Genomic DNA, 6,818 nt, shown 5'->3' with positions numbered 1-6,818 from the left:
TTAAAATAACTTGCTTAGAGTCACAAAGTTGCTAAGCATCTGAGGCACTATTCAAAAATTAGGTCCAATTGCATTTTTAACAAATAGCTGCCTCTGAGAAACTTTAACTTGTGATTCTTTATTGTATGTTATAGGTAAGAGGAATATAGTATCATTTTAGAATAGATAATTTTGGAGGGAATTCAGTTTAATTCAACAAACTCTTATTAAATGCCTGTTATGAGCAAGGAACTAAGAATACAAAAATTAAACAATCATTTCCCTCAAAAAGCTTCCATTCTACAAAAGATATATGTACTTATCCAAATAAATACAAAATATATATGCAAAATATTGCAAACATATTTCAAGAGAGAGATAATAGCCAGGAGTACAGAAAAGTCTTCAACATATTATTCAGTTGTTTCAATTGTGTCCTCATGACCCCATTTGCCGTTTCCTTCTAAAATTCATTTTACAGATGAGCTAATTAAGACAGGAGGGGTTAAGTGATTTTCCCAGGAACCCACAGCTAGTGTCTGAGATCAGATTTGAACTCAGAAGGATGAGTCTTCCTGACTTCAGATTTGGCACTCTACCCACTACACTAAAATATGAGCATCTCATGAATTTCATTGTCATCTTTCTGCAGAGGCCTTCCTAATCTTTGTATTGTTCCAATTTTAGTATACATACCACCAACCACATATAATAGGCACTTTCTAAGTAAGCAGCATTTTGAAAGGAATTAGGGATCTTATAAGGCAGAAGCACTCTGAAAGGAGTGCATTACAGATAACAGGAACCATTTATACAGACACCAAGGTGAAAGATGGAGGATGGATGCCATGTGTGGTGTAAAGCTAGGAGGTCAACTCAGTCATAATGGAGATTATATGCAAAGTAATAATATGAAATAAAACTAGAAAGACTGATGGGTCTACACTGTGGAAAGATTTAAATGCCAGCCTAAGAAGTTTATATTTTATCCTAAAACTATTGGGAGCAGGACCCATTAATGATTTTAATACATATCTATATCTATAAATATAGATATATAGATATATATTTGGACAGACATATGTCTTGCTCATATCACTTTGGCAAATATGTAGAAGATGGGCTAGAAAGAGAAGAGCTGGAAAGAAGTAGAATTGTGTAGGAGGAAGCTGCTAAAACTGTAGAGTGATATAATGAGGCTCTAGACTAGGTTAGAAGTTACTGTTGTATACAGTTTGCATAGTCAGGCTTTTTTTTTTTGAACCTATGATTTCATAAATATAGGGTATTTTCACCAAGGAGACTACAATAAATATTCACACCTGCATTTCCACTTACAGTCTTAGTGTTGTCTGGGACTCTAAGAGGTTTGGCCAGGCTCCCATTAGAAGTAGGTGTCCCAGATAGGAACTGAAACAATGTGTTCCTGACTCTATAAAGGTAACTCTATCATGCAACATTGCCTCTCAATATATAATTATTGTTACTGTTAACATTAATAAATCGGAAGCACCCCCTCTTCTGTTTTGTGATTATTTTGTGAATCTTATGATCCCTTTGGTGTTGTTGGCACTGAAGCAACCAATTGACAGAAAAACTAATGAAAAAGGGAGATACCCTTAGGGGAACTACTAAACTGGACTGTCAACCACTTTAGGTTCATTAGCTGTATTCTAGAAGTTTAAGGTCAATGTCAAGATAAGCCCTAGGCATGTTAGAGATGTCTTTTCCTCTCCTCTATCACCAACTATAAAATTCTGCTGCTGTGTTCCTCTGTCTTATACCATAAAGCAAAGTTTCTCACACTGTGGGTCATGACCGCATATGGGATCACATAACTGGATTAGGGGATCGTAAAATTATGACTTATTATTAGTAAGCATATACTTTACATTTATATATTTATTTTATATATCTATATACAATGCTTCACATATAAATTTCTTGGGTAAAAAGGGGTAGTGAGCAGAAAATATTTAAGAAGCCCTGCCTTAGAGAAAGCAATGGGCTTCAGTGGAACTCACTTGGAGCTCATAGCACATAAACCTTTATCATTTTATGTCTATGACACTCTCAGAAAAATTCTGAAGCAAAATAAATCCCACCTAAAGAATGGCAATGTATGACATGTAATTAGGGTAAAAATCAAACATCCAGCACTTTCATGTTTCATATAATCACAACTCACACTATGTACACCTGGCCCATGGCTAAAATATAGAGAGCCATGAGCCACAGTTTGCAAAATAGCAACTGTCTCTCCAGAATTCTTTTTTTTTAAATCTCACAGAGATTTTATAAGGAATTTCCCTAACTAGGGGACCCAGGACAGCACATATAGCTTTACTTTAACCAAGGTATGAAAGATTGACATTCATCTATATAAATAATATGTTGTTGTGGGTGAAAATGGGATAATCATCCCCAAGGTGAATGGAGTTACTCCAGTATTGATATCATCTTATACCTAGTTATTCCAATAACTTCATATCTTCATCCCCTTATAGCACAGATACCAACATGTCTGTCCCCAGGACCTGAGGGCATCATACAATGGCTCAGGCAATGTAAACAACTTCCTCATGAATCAGAATCAAACAGCATCCTGGCATGTCCCTCAGTTACCTCTCTTGGGAAATGGAAGAATGCAAGTTACTTTTTTTTCTTTTTCTTTTTTTTTCTTTTCTTTCTAAATTGTGGTTTGGACACTGAGATACTGGATAAAGGAAAAAAAATCTGGCCACTCTTATGGATGAACCTGAGTGTAGTCACTTCACAGAAGTGCAAAGCCCTTGACCATGCTAAGAGTAGACAGTGAAAGTTTCTTATCTGAGTGCTTATTTTCTTTAAAATAGTGGTCATAACAACAGCTCATATTTCTACACCACCTTATTATTCCAAAGTTGTTTGTTTTGTTTGTTTGTTTATTTGTTTTTAGCCACACAGTGAGGCAGGTTGTGAATGTATTTGCCAAACCACCCCATTCTTACTCCACACACACATATCCCTGCTCCCAACTCATACATTTTTTACAGATAGGAAAACTGAGGCTTGGATACATTTTGAGCTGCCTATGATCATCACTGTGCTAATTAGGAATTAAACTGTACTTCAGGGCTTGACTCCAAGTCCAGAATTTTTTCCACTATATCACTATGTTCTATTTACAGACATAAGTTAAAATAGTAATAATAACTTTAAGTAACTAGTCTTTAGCTATATGTCAGAAACCAATAAAATGTTCTTTTTTTCTCCTCTGTTTCCACCTCATTCTCTCTTTTTGGCTCTCTCTATCTCTCTGTCTCTGTCTCCCTCTCTGTGTTTCTCCTCTCTCTCTCTCTGTCTGTGTGTGTGTCTCTCTCTATACATTTCTGTCTCTGTCTGCCTTTCCCCCCCCCCCACATCAAATGTATACAAATATCCATACTTAGGACAGATATATAAATAATTTATACCGCTGGAGTTGCCTATTTCTAGCACACATTTTTAAACATACAGCACAGATATGAACCTATCACTTCTGGGATCAAATATGTAATTCTCAGTTTGACTTTTAAAGCTTTTCATAAAATCTTATCTTCCTTCTTTTCCAGTATTTTTACACTTGACTTCTCTCTATTTTCTCTATGACCCAACAATATTGTTCTTTTATTTCTTCAGATCCTACACTCCCATTTTCTGATCCTGTGCCTTTTTCATGGGCTCTTTTCCAGTGCTAGAATGTCCCCCCTCCTCACCACCATCTCCTATTTTCTCTGTTTTCCCTCCAGCTCAAATCCCACTTTATGCAAAAAGTCTCCATTTTACGTGGCTCTTTTCAACAATGAGATGATTCAGACCCAGTTCCTATGATTGTGATGAAGAGAGCCATCTGCACCCAAAGAGAGGACTGTGGGAACTGAATGTGAATCACAACATAGCATTTTCACTTTTTTTTGTTGTTAGTTGCTTGCATTTTATTGTGTTTCACTTTTTTTCTTTTTTGATTTGACTTTTCTTGTACAGCAAGGTAATTGTATAAATATGTATATATTGGATTTAACACATATTTTTACCATGTTTAACATATATTGGATTATTTGCTATACTAGCAGAGGGGATGGCAGGAAGGGAAGGAAAAATTGGAATACAAGGTTTTGCAAGGGTTAATGTTGAAAAATAATCCATGCATATTTTTTAAAAATTAAAAAGTTTCTGGGCAAGTCACTTTACCCCAATTGCCTCAGCAGAGAGAGAGAGAGAGAGAGAGAGAGAGAGAGAGAGAGAGAGAGAGAGAGAGAGAGAGGGAAAGAGAGAGGGAGAGAGAGAGAGAGAGAGAGAGAGAGAGAGAGAGAGAGAGAGAGAGAGAGAGAGAGGAAAAATAAATAAATTTAAAGTTTTAATTAAAAACTCTCCATTTCTTACCTACTCCTATTGTAGTAATCCACAAATGATCATCTGTTCAAATACAGCCTTCAGCCTGTTTGCAAGGTCTCTGAACTCAGAATGTGGTTATTAACATTCATTTATGTATTGTCTGTGGTGCTTTTAAGCTTCAATTGCAGTGTTGAAAAACTGCTGCATGTGATATGGCATATATGGATGGAGCTCACCCTGGCTTTGCAGTAGAAATCACAGTAATACACTTACAAACTCAATAGCATTTCAAGAGCTATATATATATCATCAAACTGAAGGAAATCTCATGACCCTTTCATACCTGAACAAAAAGTCCTTGTATAATATGTCTTATAAGTGACCATCTAATCTTTGCTTGAAGATTAGAAGTCTCCCCAGTGAAAGGGGCCAAAATGCTAGGGTCAAATTTAAAGGCAAATTTTCCTGACTACAAAGCCCAATAGTCTATTGACTACACTAAATTGCCTCTTCCCCATATGCCTAAAAAAAGCCATTTCGATTGTCCTCAGAAAGTGATAGTTTTGCTCATTCTGAGTTTAGTATTCTCTAAATTATTTTTCTATAGGATTATACCACACTTTTTTATTCTCCATTTTCTATCTTTGCTTGTACCTTCTGTCTTCTTTTGTATGTATCTTCTTTTATACCTAAATTGGCCAATGAGTTCATCCATATCAGTCTCCATAGATAACTTCCTCTCACTGGAATGTTTTCTCTTTGTGTCTTATACGTATTATTTTAAAGAACTTTAAGAGTTCTTAGAATGTAATTCTCCATAGAATTTTAGACCTCCTTATCCTTTCTCTGAACACTTGAAAATCTGTTCTCACCAAATCTAGATTTTGCATCTGACTACACCTGCTCTTCCTGTTCTCTATCAGATATTCTAATATAGAATAGCCACTTTCTTCAAAGTTCTCATGTTTTTAATTCCACCATCCCTATTGATAGACTTACCCTTTGTCTAATGGGCATTCAGTGTGCATGAACCAGAGCTTTGGACAGGATTGCCAAAATATACCATTTATCATTAAAATTACTGTCATTTTTATTTTCTAGGGTAGAGTCTTGTTATAACTCAATCCATTAATCTACCCAGAATAAGCCCTTTTGCATGAACTTTGGTTTTCCCTTTATGATTTTTCCTGCTCTCATTCCATATATACTCTTCCCATAGTTACTGAATATCTCACAAACTAGGAGTTATTCATGAAGACTTATGATATATTTTATAAGCAAGAATAATTACATACAAATGGGAAGCTGACTATTATTGCAAATATAGGAAATATTTAGGTATAGAGGATCTCCCTTCCTATGAACTTCAATATCAATAGACCTCAAAAACTGGTAGACAGGGTTTCTTATCATTCAGTTAACTTATATTGTATGTAACATTCAGTAACATTTACACTAATAATTTACATGGCTTACTGTCCAGGACTGCTCATTTTTCTTTTAAATCTACCTTCTTTTCCGGCAATCCTTGTTCAAATGGGCCTACCTTGACCTTTCCTTAAAATTACCAAATACTTGAGCCATCACCAACTATGAATGGATAAGAGAAATATAGAATTCAAGAAATCCAAATTCATAGAGTCTATGGGCCTCCCTTTAGTACTTAGCTGATTAATGTGATAAAGGTCCAAAGAGAAAACATAAGAACCAATGCAAAATATTTATGATCTGAAATAGATAGAGGCCATCTACTATGTCCCAACCTGGTAAAAAAGAGTTTGGTCCAAGTTAGAACTAGTTGACCTCAAATGCCTGGTCCAATAATAAAATTCTGTAAAATGTTATCCCTCCAAGCCTGTGATTTTAGTTCAGTCCAGGCATTTTAGGGGCAGGAATGGTCACTGGATCCATGAAAGTAGAGTAAATGCTTGGGTTGATTAGCATCCTGTCACAATACAAGAATGTAATCTTGAATCAGAAAGTGTCTTAAGTAAAACTTCCTTCATTGACATTCACGACTCCATTCTCTAGTATGTTCTTTGACTCTAAAGTAACTTGCCTGCTTTTAGGTCTCTTCTTTAGATTCTCTTTCCATTACCCTAGTCCCAATTTGTATTCACAAGGAACTTCGATTTGTTGGCATAGCCTCCGATTTTCTCTCAGGTATTTAACTGTGCTCCCTGTTACCCCACAAAGATTCTGTCCTTAGATTCTGCTGATTGTACTTAATCACCAGTGGATTAAGACCCACTTCAATCAAGGCAGTGGGAGGATGAGTGCTATTGCCTTGGCTTTAGGTGCACTGGTGGCACTCAGTGGTATTTATGAGCTTTATTTAGTTCCACAAGTGATGGCAAAAGATACCATTGTAACCACTGTAAATAGCAGCATACAAAGCTGGACTCTAAAATCATGGTTAGCATATGTCCTGTGGTCATGGATCAGGATAAAAGATAGACATGAGGAACAAGGAGTGAATGAAT

General features: G+C 35.9%; 1 non-coding gene across 1 annotated transcript; it reads right to left on the bottom strand.

The window, feature by feature from the left end:
* Positions 1–586: 586 nt before the first annotated feature.
* Positions 587–689, bottom strand: LOC141542000 (U6 spliceosomal RNA). Its single transcript, XR_012482007.1, has one exon. It is a non-coding gene; the product is annotated as a U6 spliceosomal RNA (small nuclear RNA).
* Between the last annotated feature and the right edge of the window lie 6,129 nt (positions 690–6,818).

Source organism: Sminthopsis crassicaudata, chromosome 4 (assembly GCF_048593235.1).
Source record: "Sminthopsis crassicaudata isolate SCR6 chromosome 4, ASM4859323v1, whole genome shotgun sequence".
Lineage (NCBI taxonomy): Eukaryota > Metazoa > Chordata > Mammalia > Dasyuromorphia > Dasyuridae > Sminthopsis > Sminthopsis crassicaudata.
Note: the sequence above shows the minus strand (reverse complement) of the source record. Positions and strands in the feature narration are given on the sequence as shown.